Consider the following 14809-nt stretch of genomic DNA (forward strand, 5'->3'; position numbering starts at 1 on the left):
TGGCTCTTCTCTGGACTCTCTCAAGCTTCTCCACATCCTTTTTGAATTGTGGAGCCCAACACTGGATGCAGTACTCCAGCTGCGGCCTTACCAAGGCCGAGTACAAGGGGAGAAGGACGTCCCGGGATTTGCTTAAGAAGCTTCTATGGATGCAAGCCAGCGTTTTGGTCGCTTTACTAGCCGCAGCATTGCATTGCAGGCTCATGTTCATCTTGTGGTCAATGATGACCCCCAAGTCTCTTTCTTCCATAGTGCTAGCCAGTGTAGCAGTGCCGAGCCTATAAGGATGCTGCAGGTTTTTCCTCCCAAGGTGGAGAACCTTGCATTTTTCGGTGTTAAACACCATCAGGTTCTCATCTGCCCATTTCTTGAGCCTGTTGAGGTCAACCTACTATCTCTGTGCAGGGAGACACAGATCACATACACACACATACTATAGAACAAATTCAGATATTCACAGCAGGAGAAGACAGACAGACAGCACACAATTTTTACATAACCCTTAACACCGAAGCAAACATTCAAAGAAGAGGCCGGTGCATGCATGCAACAGAGGGAATAAAATGCACAATACAAAAGGATTCACACACACACAGGGACCTTTTGCAGCACAGGAAAGATCAATATGAATTTTCTATAGATCAGGTCTGATTGAGATGAAGTAGTATATATTATTTTTGAAAGTCTGCAAATGTTTTGAATGTTTTGCAACCTTAACTCTAAGCTATACTACTATAGCTTTCACAAAAGAAGGTCACTTTACAAACATTAAAAAAAGAACTGCTTTGTATAAAGTTCTGCCCTTTTTTTAATCAAAGGGTCCATTGTTTTTACATTATATGCTAATCACTTCAAATAACTATCATTTCACTAATTAACACTCTTTCCGCCAAAATAGTCCTTATACCCTTTGTAGAGGATTTTCCTATCCATTCGCTTATGCCTCCACTCATTTTAGTCGCCCTTTCTGGCACTCTTAAGGTAACTTTGTAGCTGATATTGAGCAAAATTTGAAACAAGCTCACAAATCACTACAAAGCTTGCATCCTTTGGGCATGTCCATTTGAGCATGGTTGTGTGGTAACACGTTTGCAGCACCACATACCGTACAGCCTGGTGTTCTCTGTGCTGCAAGGGCACGCTGCCCAAGCGTGCACTGCCCTGGAATTTTTTGCCCCCTTTTTTTTTTTTTTTTAACCCTGGATATCCAGGGGTCCAAAAAAGAAAAAAAGCTGCAGAAAAAAACTGGTGCAAAACAGACTTGGCCAGTGCATGCTGCTGAAAAGCAGAGCCAGGCCACCTAGAGCCGTGCTGCACCTGCTGGCCAGGCTCCACGCAGCAGAATCGCTGCGGCTACAGCTCCAGAAGGCCCCCAGGTCAGGCTGCTAGGGCCAGCACAGTGTTGGCCCAAGCCTTACTTACCCCACCCAGCGCACGCACCAAAGCACATATGGCACAGGTGTTCCCCAGGGACAAGTAGCAATGGCGCAAGGTGCACTGATGCTACTTGTCCCCGGGGAACCAAATGTCCACACACACCTGGACACACCCTTTTTGCCAAACTTTGAATTCATCCAGTGCATAGAAAGCAAAGAGAGAATCCATTTATTGCCACAAGCCCAGGTTCGGGCTAGCGTAGATAAAGCACACTAATTTCTATAGCAAGCAACACACTAGGAAATGATGTGGCTTACATCATGCCCAGCTACCTTTGACTCCCCAGACCTTAATAACCACATCCCCATTTACAGGCAGATTAACTGGGGGCAGCTTTTGGCAGAAGTCCACAGCAGATGCGCGCACGCACACACACACACACGCACACACGCACACACGCACACACGCACACACACTTCTGTAGCCATACCAAGATACCTCAGCCATCTTGTCACTGAACTACAATCCCATCAAGGTGAAGTGGTTTATGATAGATGCATAAATGAGCATCCCTTCTCTTTTGCCTGCTGGAAGATTCAGCTCTAGCAGCAGAGTACATCATGCTAATACTAATGCTGAAAAAAGGCATTTCATAAAACCATAATTACCATTTAAAACAGCAGTTTATGCACCTAAATGGAGAAAATTGTTACAGTTAAGTCCTTCTTTGCAAAAGATGCCCAATCTGTTATCAATAAAAGCACTTTAATTGCTTTAAAGGTTTTATTAAAATCCCAGAAGACCAATTATAGCCTATTGTTTCCAGCTTCTATCTATCTAGTAATTACTCAGCGTGTAGCAGCAACAGATACCATGTTACAATGCATTTCTCTTCTTTTCACTCTTGTCTGGCAGCTACATTTTTCACAGTCCTTCCCCAGGTCAAGCCAAGTCAGTTCTGAGGCCACTGTGAGCACTAGGACACCTCAGATGCTGTGCATCCTTGGTGATTCTTCAGGCAAAGTGACCTGGTGGTATCCATCTCCTCTCCAGGTATGGATGGCCATTGTCTTGCAGGGATCTCATCCACTCTTTGACAGGTCTGGTTTTCAGTCCTGCAAGGTGTCCACACACCTTCCTCGCTCAGGCTAGCACAGGTGGGGGCACCAGTTTAGTACCCAACAGCCTGGCCATGGTACTGGTTTACACGGTACAAGATAGCAGACCGAGAGAGGCCTGGCCCAACAGAACTTCCCCAGTTACCAGGACTAATTTGGTCAGCGAACTATTCTTTAAAGAAGTATTCTGGGTTACACTGGGCACATATACACGAGATGCTTAATGCACAAAAGACTAATTCAATTGCACATTAACGCAGCTGGCAAAACCCACGCTAATGCGCAGTAGATTAGTCGAATGTGCATTAACGTCACTGAAAAAACATTCATCTGCACTAAGGCACAGTAGCGATTATGGTGCATTTAGCACCTGTCATTACAGGTACTAAACTTAACACACCATAATTACAGCACATTAATAAATGTGTAGATGTGCCCACTAGGTTTAGGTGCTTGGATGCCAAGAAGACATGTGCAGTGTAAAAAGTTACCTATAGAAAATCTTTTTGGAAAAAAGCGCTAAATTACAATATTTTAGGTGAACAATGGAAAAAAAAGTATGGTTCCCGAGTAAATGTATTTCTCTCCTTTCTCAAGAACTTCTTATTGCCCTAGCATGAGAGGTAAATATATTAAGTCCAACCTCATTTCAGTTATTTGTCCAATGGCCATGAAAATTCTCAATCTTCTTGGTGCTGTGGTTACGACATATTCCGCTGGCTACACAGGGTTAAACCAGACTCGTATTTGGATGAGGAACCCAGGTGGCACTCTCATTCTGTAGGCAGGGCCCTCCTGCATCTTTGCTGAAATCAATGCCGGGGGATAACATGTTATATCTGTGCTTATATGGCATAACCCGCTTTGGTAGCTCCTGATTCCTGTATATTTGGCCCTCTTCCCTGGTGGGTGCTGCTCCCCCTTTTTCTGGCACTGTTCTCCTGCAGATTCGCATCTAGAGGAGGGATGTTCTTGGAGGTATGGAACTAGACTGGGATCCTGATCACGCTCCAGTTTCTGGCTCTTCTACTGATTCCCCGTGTGACCTTGGATAGATCATTTACACTGTCTCCACTAAAGACATGCATTCCCCAGCTGTGAATTAGAAGTAATAATACATTCTTTGCTTGCTTCATCTATTTAAAGGTGCAAAACCCTCTGGGCAGGAACAGCTTCCTACTGTATGTCAAGTATATTGTGGTCCTCAAGACATAATCATAATGCATATACTAATAACTTAAAATAACTCAGTGAAAATGGAGAAAAAGAAGCTTTAGCCTGGAGAAACTTCTTAAATGTGACAATGGCCTGCAGGGTGGGCATTCCCAAATGAGCAGCTGGTAATCTGTAAGGGAAAAAACTTACACAGGGAAAAGGGCAGGCAAGGTTCTTTGGGTAGATGTGATATCTTTTATTAGACCGACTGAGTAGTTGGAAAAAAAGTTCTTTGCAAGCTTTTGGGTGCAATCTAATATCTTATAATATGGGGTAGATATGATAGCTAATAAAAGATATCACATCTACCTCAAGGAACTTGCCTGCCTATGTCCTTAGACCAACACAGCTACAACCCAGCTACACAGAGATGAAGAGGTTTATATATTTTCATTTGATAGATGTTGATAACAGCCTGCTCCAAAATCAATAAAGATGCAGTTGGAAATTATATAGCCTAGGGACACAATCTTGTGACCCTTACTCACAGACTAGCCCCAGTGTCATCAATGACAATACGTGCAAATAAATATTACGCACATGATTATGGGCCTGTTGGTTCTGATCTAAGTTAGACAACTTAGATGGACTATGCTCCAGGCCACTTTCTACTTGCTGTACATCAGACACACTAGCAGAGGATATCATCCCTTTTAGCAAGACTATTTAGATATACCAAAAACAATCAGTGTGAATACGGAAGACCCAACAGCTCATCGTATCTCTAACTTCGATGCATCTAAACGCCAGCAATTAAACACAAACTAGAAATAGTAAAAGAATTATCAAGTCACATTTAACATAGTTGCATTTCAGTTACTGCCCCAGTGGAATACATGGGTAGGCTCCAATTGTCTCACAGCTATCATTTGTGTTTGCAAATTCAAGAAGATGAGCCTTTAGTATCTGGAAAGCTTTTTTCACAGACACCGAGGTAGAACCCTATCTTTTTGTTGCTGCTGTTCTTGATTCCCTTGATTTGCAAGTGACACTTGTCCATACAGCCCAGTATGTTGGCTTTTTTTCTGCAACAAGAGCACACTGTTGGCTGATACACAACTTACGGTCTACTATAATCCTCAGGTCCTTCTGTGAAGTACTTGAAGCCTAGCCAGACGTTCCCCAGTCTATATTTGTGCATGCAATTATTCCATCCCAAGTGCAGGACTCTGTACTTGTCCTTCTTGAATCTCATTTGATTGATTTTGGACCATTTCTTAAGTCTGTTCAAATCATTCTGGATCCTAGCCCTACTCCTCAGTGCATCTACAAATTCACCCACCGTGGCGTCGTCCACAGATTTGCTAAGCATGCACTCAAATCACAGAATCATAGAAAATTGGGGTTGGAAAGGACCTCAGAAGGTCTAGTCCAACCCCCTGGTCAAAGCAAGACCAGCCCCAACTAGATCATCCCAGCCAAGGCTTTGTCTAGCAGGGTCTTAAAACCAAGGATGGAGCTTCCACCACCTCTCTGGGTAACCTGTTCCAGTGCTTCACCACCCTCCTAGTGAGAGAGTTTTTCCTAATATCTAACCTAAACTTCTTGTCCTGCAATTTGAGGCCACTGCTACTTGTTCACTGATCTGCCACCACTGAGAACAGTCCAGCTCCATTCTTTTTGGAGGTCCACCCCTTTAAGTAGCTGAAGGTTGCTATTAAGTCTCCACTCACTCTTTCCTTGTGCAGACTAAATAAGCCCAATTCCATCAGCCTCTCTTCAGAAGTCCCATGCCCCAGCCCCCAAACCATTTCTGTTGCCCTCTGTTGCAATCACACCAACTTGTTCACATACTTTCTATCGCAGGGGCCCAAAACTGGACACGGTACTCCAGATTTGACCTCACCAGTGCTGGATAGAACAGAATAATTACTTCTCTCGATCTGCTGGCAACGCTCCTACGAATGCAGCCCAGGATGCCATTAGCCTTCTTGGTAACGAGGGCACGCTGCTGGCTCACATTCAGCTTCTTCTCCACTGTGACCCCCGGGTCCTTTTCTGCAGAGCTACTGGCCAGCCAGTCACCCCCAGCCAGCACCGGTGCATGGGATTGTCCAATCTTCCAATTTGTCGAGGTCACACTGAATCCTAGCCCTACCCTCCAGCGTATCTAATACACTCCCCAGCTTGGGTGTCATACGCAAACTTGCTTAGGGTACAATCCATCCCATCTTTCAGATCATTAATGATCAAAACCGACCACACGACTGAATGCTGTGAGAAACTGTATCAAAAGCTTTGCTAACGTCTACTGCTTTCCCTGTATCCACAGAGCGACTTTGTCTCCTCATCAGGGATCCTAGTTTTCTCTATTCAAAAATCACAAATTTTCTGATTAAAACCCCTGCAAATTCTCCAATTAAAACCCCCAAAATCCATGTTTTTACATGATTAAAATGCAATGCCACTATATACACACATACTTGTAAATATATCAATGAAACATTGTGTTCAACTGAGATGCATCTAATATATCTATATCTAATATATTTATATCTAGATATTTTAGATATATCTCAGCTGAACATGATTTTAAATCAAATTGGAAGCCTATCAGTACCTCAATCACTATAATAAAATAAATTCTAAATACCTATAAATGTTGGCATATGCTTTTGCTTTTTTTATCAGGGAAAATCAGAGCTCCACCTGCTCCATTCACTCATGAAGATGAGATCCAGCTGCAGCTGTTCCACCCCCCACCGCCCCCCACTGCTTTGTGGCACTGAGCAGTCATGATATGCCAGTGCCCTGCCCATGCCATTGTCCCTCACTCCCAAGACACAGCCCCCCAGCCCTGCTGGTGCCCCTCCTCCCCTCCCACAACCCCAGCAGCCCCCAGCTGCCAGGGCTACAGGGCCTGGGACCCAGGTCTGCAGCCCCCAAGCCCCATCTTCTGCCTGTGGGAGACCAGAGCTGGCACAGCCAGAGCGGAGCGCAGAGCCCAGCTCCTCTGCCACAAGGGCGGCACAGCAGGGGTGGAGCCCATGTGGGGGCAGAGCCCATGGTGGGGGGGATACAGGCTGCCCAGTGCAGGCTTGGGGGTCCCCACCCTACTGCCCTTCTCCCAGGAGCCAGCATGGCAGGGCAGTGGGACATGGAGGCTTGGCGCCACCACCAGGAGCTCCATGCCTCCATGCACATGGCACCCTTTGCCTGATCACCCTCCTCCCAACCCCTTGCAAGCTGGCAGAGTTCCAGCCTGCAAGAGGAAATATGCTGCTTCCTTCATTTTTCTCCTTAAAAAGAGAAAATTGTGTTTCACTGCATTTTCCCGTGACAAACGGAAAACCAGGATCCCTGCTCATCACAGAAGGCAATCAGGTTGGTCAGGCGTGACTTGCCCTTGGTGAATACATGCCAACTGTTCCTGATCTCCTTCGACTCCAAGTGCTTAGAAATGGATTTTTTGAGGACCTGCTCCACGATTTTCTGGGGACTGAAGTGAGGCTGGTTGGTCTGTAGTTCCCTGGATCCTCCTTTGTCCCTTTCTTAAAGATGGGCACGATATTGGCCCTTTTCCAGTCATCTGGGACCTCCCCCAGTCACCACGAGTTTTCAAAGATGATGGCCAGTGGCTCTGCAATTACATCAGCCAACTCCCTCAGCACCCTCGGGTGCATCCCATCTGACACCATGGATTCGTACGTGTCCAGCTTTTCTAAACAGTTCCTCACCTGTTCTTTCACCACTGTTGGCTGCTCCCCTCCTCCCCATACTGTGCTGCCGGGTGCAGTAGTGTGGGAGCTGACCCTGCCTGTGAAGACCAAGGTGAAGAAGATGTTGAGTGCTTCAGCCTTTTCCATATCCTCTATCACTAGGTTCCTCCCCCATTCAGTAAGAGACCCACACTTTCCCTGACCTTTCTCTTGAGGCTGACATACTTGTAGAAACCCTTCTTGCTACCCTTTGCATTCCTTGCTAACTGCAACCTCAGTTGCACTTTGGCTTCCTGATATCATCCCTGCCTGCCCGAGAAATATTCTAATACTCCTCCCTAGTCATCTGTCTAAACTTCCACTTCTTGTAAGCTTCCTTTTTGTGTTTAAGCTCACCGAAGACTTCTCTGCTAAGCCAAGCTGGTGGCCTGCCATATCCGAGACAACTGCTAAGGCTTCTGTTATTGCTTCCCCTTACTAAGTTTTTATTCAGGTTTCCAGCATCTTTACTCAACTCTGGGCTTTTGTCTCCATCCCCCACTGAACCTAGCTCATCGCCCTCCTCACTATGTTAGCAAGCCTATACATTAAGACATTCTTCTGTCTCCTTGTCAGCTAGACCTCATCTCTTCCCAACCTGGAAGACCACCCCACGGTCAAAGAAGCCCAAACCCTGCCGACACCATCTATGCAGCCACGTGTTGATCCCTAGGATACTTCCCACATATAAACCCCTGTACAGGAACAGTAAGGCTCTACCTGACCCATGACTGTTTTGCTGCTCCCTTCAGCTTGCTCCTAGATTCTGGTCTCAGCTTGATCTCTCAGCTTCCTGACTCGGCTTGCTAGTAACCTCACTCTCCATCTACTCCTCCAGCGCCCTTTACTCAGATTTCTTTCAGACTCCAGCCCCTAACTGACCTCCCTAGCCCAGCTGATCCCTCAGATTCTGCTTACCCATCCTGACCCAGGTCAACACCTCGATTCCCAAAGTGGCCACAGACCCAGCCACCTATGTCCCAGCACGACCCAGAGAGCCACTCCAACCAGCAATCAAACACACACAGTTTAGCGACTCATTAAGTACCTTGCAACCTGAGCTGCCCTTTATGGCAGCTTCTTACTAATCCCTATGCTATTAAACTGCACAATCCAAGATCTAATCATGATGGTCTCTCCACACCTTGCAGCCAAGTTTGAGTAGCAGATGTTGTTTTCAGGTGTCCCATTTTGAAAACATCATTATTTTTACTAAAAAGATTATAGTGTCCACAGGAAGCTTTATCTTTGGCTAGGTTTAGCATAATTTTAGGCAAGTGGCATTGTGTAGGCACTGGAAGACGTTCTGACTCAGAAATACACCTTTGAGTCACAAATCTGCGGCTTCCTTTTTTCCTCCTGGAAAGGACACTGGTATCTCTTCCCCCTCCACCTTCTTCACCGTCTCTCCAACCTGCTATCAGCAGCGTAACTGAGGCGGTCGGAGGGACCAAGACAGCAGCCTCAGGCACTCCCATGGGGGAGTGGGGCATGCAAAAGTGAGTGCTGCTGCAGTGGCAGCTGATCATGCTGCCCCAGCTGGCAGGGCAGGAACCAGAGCTGCCCCATCTGTCTTGCTCTATTACCCCCTTGTGAAAGCATACAGTCAAATCACAATTGAGCCCAACATCTAAACAAAAACTGACTTGCTGTCACCTTGGGGCCTGTCCTATCCTGCCAATCATCCCTTATGTGTCATCAATACATCTACTCCCACCCCAGCCTTCCTAGTGACATTAGCCATCCTTACCTACCACTCACTTTAAGCGAGGAACTTTATTCTTTCTTCCATGTAGCCACTCTCACATGGGATGAGCTCCCCCCACACATCCACAAAGACACCTCATTATATCTCAGAGTTTCTTTTAAGCCATTACTTTGTCATGGCACTACTGGCTAGGCCAGCAGTATGCTGCAAGCAATAGTCAAGATGAACAGAACTGCCTCTTTGATTACTGGTTTCCCCGTCTGTCTGTATCCACCTCTCGTCTTACATATAGACTGTGAGCTCTTTGGACTCAAGCATTTGTATCTCACACAGTGGGAACCCAATTCAGGGACCATGCTCCTACACACTCCTGCAGCAGAAGCATGTTTAACGTGCAGCTGGTGAGGGATGGGCCATCTGTTTCTACTAATTTCCATAAATTTGTGCACTTTGTCAGTTGAAGCCTCATCCATTGAGGCCCTTGATATTGGTTCCCGAGCTCTTCTTGGGTCTACCTTTTTCTTTTCTTCCACAGTGCCCAGCATTATGGTGTTGGCAAAGGTGTCCGCCCTGCTCATGATGCGTCCAAACCACTGCAGCTTCCTTCAATGCCCGACCTCCAACAACTATTCATAGCTCCCAACTTCTTGACTGATTTGTTGCTTGACAAACTAATTGGTCCAGTGCTCAGGGAACGAGACACTGAGCACCAGACCAATATTCCCCTCCCACGTTTTGTGTAAATTTGCACAGTTCAGAGATTTACTCCGTCTTTCAGTTATTAGTGAAACCTTACTCTTATGTCTTTGATCATCAAAATTTGAAAACAACCCACTGCTTTGCTTCGCTATCCTTCTGACTAATCTCCTATCACTACGACTATCTTGACCGCTTAAAACAAACACCCTCAGACAAGATTCCTGTTTAACAACTGAGTAGCAGTAGGACAGATTGGCGCCTTAGATAGCCAGACAGACATAACCCAATACCTATACAGGTAATGGTTGCACACAGGAGCTCTGTATATGGGATGCGGACATATGCAAAACAGGTTTCATCTATCAATTTAACATACTGGTTTGAAACCACACTTGGATTTATATAGGACGACACTGGAGATAACAGACGTATGTTGAGCATCTGCCATCCAGACGGCTCACATGGCACTTTGAAAACTCTACATCGGCTTCAGTTCACACATCCTCAAAATGCAGCAGCAGCTGGAGTGAAATGCCACGGCTGCTCAGGAGCTCACAGCAACACCACGTAAGAGAGCAGAACAGGAAGTGATGTATGCCTCATTTCAGTGACGCTCCAACTCTTCCGAGCTAGGACTCTTCTCCCAGAGTCCCCTTCCCATCAACCGGGATGATCTCTACCTGTCAGCATGGCAAGAGCATAGACTCTCAGACTGGAAACCCAGACTATATTTCACAGACCTGTTGAAATTAATCTGCATAAGGAAGCTACAGAAATTTCCACAGGACTGTGGTACAGAATAGTGCCCTGACATCCTCAAAGCACAGCTGAGTCTGGCTCAACTAGAGTTTGGCCATTGTCTAACCACATCCTTCTTCATGATCAGATGAAAACGAATCACTCTTCAGTTCAGTTGTTTTTAATTTCTAGTGAACTTAGTGGCCATGAAAGGTACAGAACAGAGTCCTGGAGGACAAAGGCTTTCCTTTACCCCAAGAATGGTGCATAGTACAAGCAACTGCAACCCAAGCTCCCCCAGTCTGCCCTGCCAACATATCTCATCTTGGGCCTGGGGTCACTGGCTTGGAAGGAGTGGTATCATGCCACAGGAATAGGTGGTCCCATCCACCAGTTTAATATATGGCTTTGCTGAAAGTGCTGCCGATGAGGGTGTGTAACAGGAGGGTCTGTCCCCTTTAGACAGGGGTAGGCAAAATACAGCCCGTGGGCCAGATCCAGCCTGCAGAGGGACTTTATCCAGCCCGCGGCAGGTCCCTTGCTCCTGCCTGGCCCAGATGCCATCCGTCCCATCTTGCCGCTTCCTGGGCATGCAATAGAGTTGGGGTGGCTCCGCAGCTGGACTGCCTTTCTCGGCAGCCCAGGAGGCAGCAGCAGCTCCTTTGGGCTGCCACCACTGCTGGCCTCAGCCCCACGGTACTGGCAGGGACCTGCGTGCACAACCCCAACCCCAACCCTAGCCCGCCCCTACTCCAGACTCAGTCCAGCAGAGCGGACCAGCTCTGGACCAGCCAGACCCTGCGTGCACAGCCCCAACCCAGCCCACCCTGCGCCTGCTCCGGACTCACCCGCCCAAGCTGAGCAGTGGCGTGCAGTGGGCTGGGGCTGGGGCTGGGGCTGTGTGCGCAGGTCCCTGCCAGTACAGCAGGGCTGGGGGCAGTGGCAGCTAGAAAGAGTTGCTGCTGCCTGGGCTGCCTAAAAAGGCCAGATGGGCTGGGTGCTGTGCACTGCTGGTGGTCGCACGTGGGCTTTGGGCTGTTGTGGGAGGCAGGGGGGGAGGGTGGAAGGGGTATTGACTGGCCTGTGGCAGCTCTCCAGAACTGTCTATGTGGCCCATGGGCAAAAATAACTGCCTGTCCCTGCCTTAAGAACTAATAATGGAGCTAACTGTCCTGCAAAAGGCAGCAAGATAAGTGACCACATTGGAGTCCATAGCAATTTTATCTACACAGGGAGCCCAGTCTGGAATGCACTTCTCCTGAGTCCTGCCCCAGAGGTGATATCTTCCATCTCTGGTCCACCAATGGCACCAGCCTCTCTTGTCTATTAGTTCATTTTTTTCCAGCTTCTGCTTTGCACATGGAAGGCACCCTGTAAAAACTTGCCACAGCAACAAACTTCCTTTAGCTCTCCCTTGAAATTCACCTCCATGATGATGCATGTAAAGACCTTCATGCTGGCCAGGTAGCAGGTATGCCATTTATTTTACTACGTGAAACCACTGCTCTGTCAAATCATGCTCTTCCCAGGTATATGTTGGAGATACCTGCTAACTGCAAGCTCTGAACTGCAAGCTCTTTGCAGCAGGGGAGCTTCTTCATTATGTGTGCGCCCACTGCCTTGCACTATAGGATCCCCAAGCTCCCACTGGGTCCCATATGTGCTTCTGCATTACAGATAAATAATAATGTAGTTGTCACTTCAATTTATTTGCTGTATCCAAATGGGAAACACTGGCTGAAGGCCATCGCGCAGACACAGGCTTAGCCATTGCATCCACTATGTACTTGTTTTATTACGTGGATGTATATCCCCAGGGAGTCATTTTATTTCCCCTTATAAATTTTATAAATGCTTCAGAGGTTTAAAAAAGGTGCTGTAACACAGACAAATCTCCCCCCAGCAGCTTGTTTTCATGATAGATTGGTTGATTCATGAAACATGGCCACTGACTTTCCTTAAGCCAACCTAAAGGTTGTGGGGAGTTTCCTGTGGACTGCACAGAAAACAAAAGCAGTGACCTACAACAGGCCCTGCACTCTGATGCAGGACAGCAGGAAAACGGGCTAGAAATGGATGTCACCGAATAAAGCAAAGCAGGTATGCTGCAGCACAGCTGATCCACTTCACTGGGCAAAACACACACCACCTGCTGTCTTGCCCATTGAGGGCACTGTGGTCTGCCAAGGCTCGAAGGACCTGGTCCTGTGAATCCCAGAAATTCCCAAGCAGGATTGGGGCCCTCAAGCATAATGAGTACATTAAGTTACTTCAGGGTGTTAATGTGCAGATAATCCAGGGGTTAAGAGCTCCAGGAGCCCCCCAGTATTACTGTGCAACAAGGCCCTTAGTCCAACCTGGACAGCTCCTCCAGGTGAGAGAATAGTTAAGTCCCCAGCTCCATTAATTCAGTGAGAGTAACCAGGGTGCCAGTCTGGGCCAACTGGGTGACAAAGACCAAGGCCCCCTCATCTCACATAACACACAAACATATCAGCAGATTAGGTAGAGCTGTTCAGTTATGCATTGCAAAGGCTTTTCTCATGAATCAGCACCTCATGCTTTTAGTTACTTTTTTCCAGTGTAACCAAGTGTAGCCCTCCACCTGCACGTTCCTACCCCCCATTTTACCTTTTTTAGCCCAGTTATCCTTTTTCTACCTTCTTTCTCCCTTTGACACCTCTCTTTCCCCCCACACACATTTCCTTTCTGCTCTCCTTCTTTATCACAGGATTCCCCTGGACATGTTCTTCTAGGTACTGATGCTAAATTGTCAGCTGGTGGCCTCTTCTCTGCATTCATCACTGCCCCTGCCTCTCTCTGGTGGAGCATTGATTTTGATTATTTTTTTTACTGTATGAGCTATAAAACAGTTTTCTTTTGGCCACAGCAAAGCCTGGACAAGCTAAATGTCCCATGTGCCAGGCCAGCAGCCAGGAGACTGGATAGACACCCAAAAATATATCAATACATGTAATTAATCTCCTTTAGCAGAGCTGACAGCTTTACATGAATTGATTTCATAGACATTAGGGCTAGAAAGGACCTCAGAAGATCATCAAGTTCAGCCCCCTACCCCAGGGGCAGAAAGTCAGCTGGGGTCAAAGGATCCCAACAAGATAAACGTCCAAATGTTTCTTAAAGGAGTCCAGAGTAGGTGCTTGCATCACCTCTGGCGGCAGTCTGTTCTAGGCCTTGGGGACTCGCACAGTAAAGAATTTCTTCCTTATGTCCAACCTAAAATGGTTTTGGAGGAGTTTGAGACCATTTGACCTTGTCATCCCATGGGGCACTCTGGTGAACAGACATTCCCCCAGATCCTGATGCATGCCCCTCATATACTTATAGGCAGCCACCAGGTCCCCCCTGAGCCTATGCTTTTCCAGGCTGTAGAGTCCCAAGGCTCTCAGCCTCTCATCATAAGACCTGTTCTCCTGACCTCCAATCATGTGCGCCTCTCTCCTCTGGACTCTCAAGTTTCTCCACATCCTTTTTAAATTGTGAAGCCCAAAACTGGACGCAGTACTCCAGCTGCAGCCTCACCAAAGCTGAGTACAGCAGGAGGATGACATCCTGTGATTTGCTTGAGAAGCATCTATGGATGCAAGCCAGAGATTTGCTCACTTAACCAGCTGCAACATCACATGGGTGGCTCACTTATCATGGGGGCATCCACACATGCAAGCACGTGCACTTGCAGCAGCTCAAATAGAAGCGGTGCAAATTTGAGCCGGGACTTTTTGCCTCAACGCACATGCTTGGACATGCACTTTGTTGTGAAGCAAATTGTGTCACTTGGGGCAAAATAACTCTGCCTGGCTCCTCCTGGATCTGCAGCCAGGGGGAGATAGAGCCCAGGCCCAGCACCTGTGCTGTCCCCAGCAGTATAAAAAGCTGCCCTGTCCTGGCCCCAGCAGTACAAAAACCTGCCCTGGCAAGAAGCCCAGGGCTACTCACTCTCGGGAGCTTCTAGGGCCCAGCCATTTGGTACCAGGGGACACTATCCCTTGTGCCAGCTGGACTGCTGAAGCAGCCCTGAGAGCTCCCTGTACCCTTTACCCACTGCAGCAGTCTGGCAGTGGGGGCTGCTGCCTGGCTGTGACCTGCTGCGCACCTGCCAGACCCAGATAGGGACTGCACAGCCAGTAGAGACATCTGCCCCTCTGGGACAGCTGCTAGTGGCTGAGGTTGCAGGGTTGACCTCTGTACAGCACTACTGCCATGTGTGCCTCCTGCCCAGCCATCTGGGCAGCTAT

Source organism: Gavialis gangeticus, unplaced genomic scaffold (assembly GCF_001723915.1).
Source record: "Gavialis gangeticus isolate Ggan-Ray unplaced genomic scaffold, GavGan_comp1, whole genome shotgun sequence".
Taxonomy (NCBI): domain Eukaryota; kingdom Metazoa; phylum Chordata; order Crocodylia; family Gavialidae; genus Gavialis; species Gavialis gangeticus.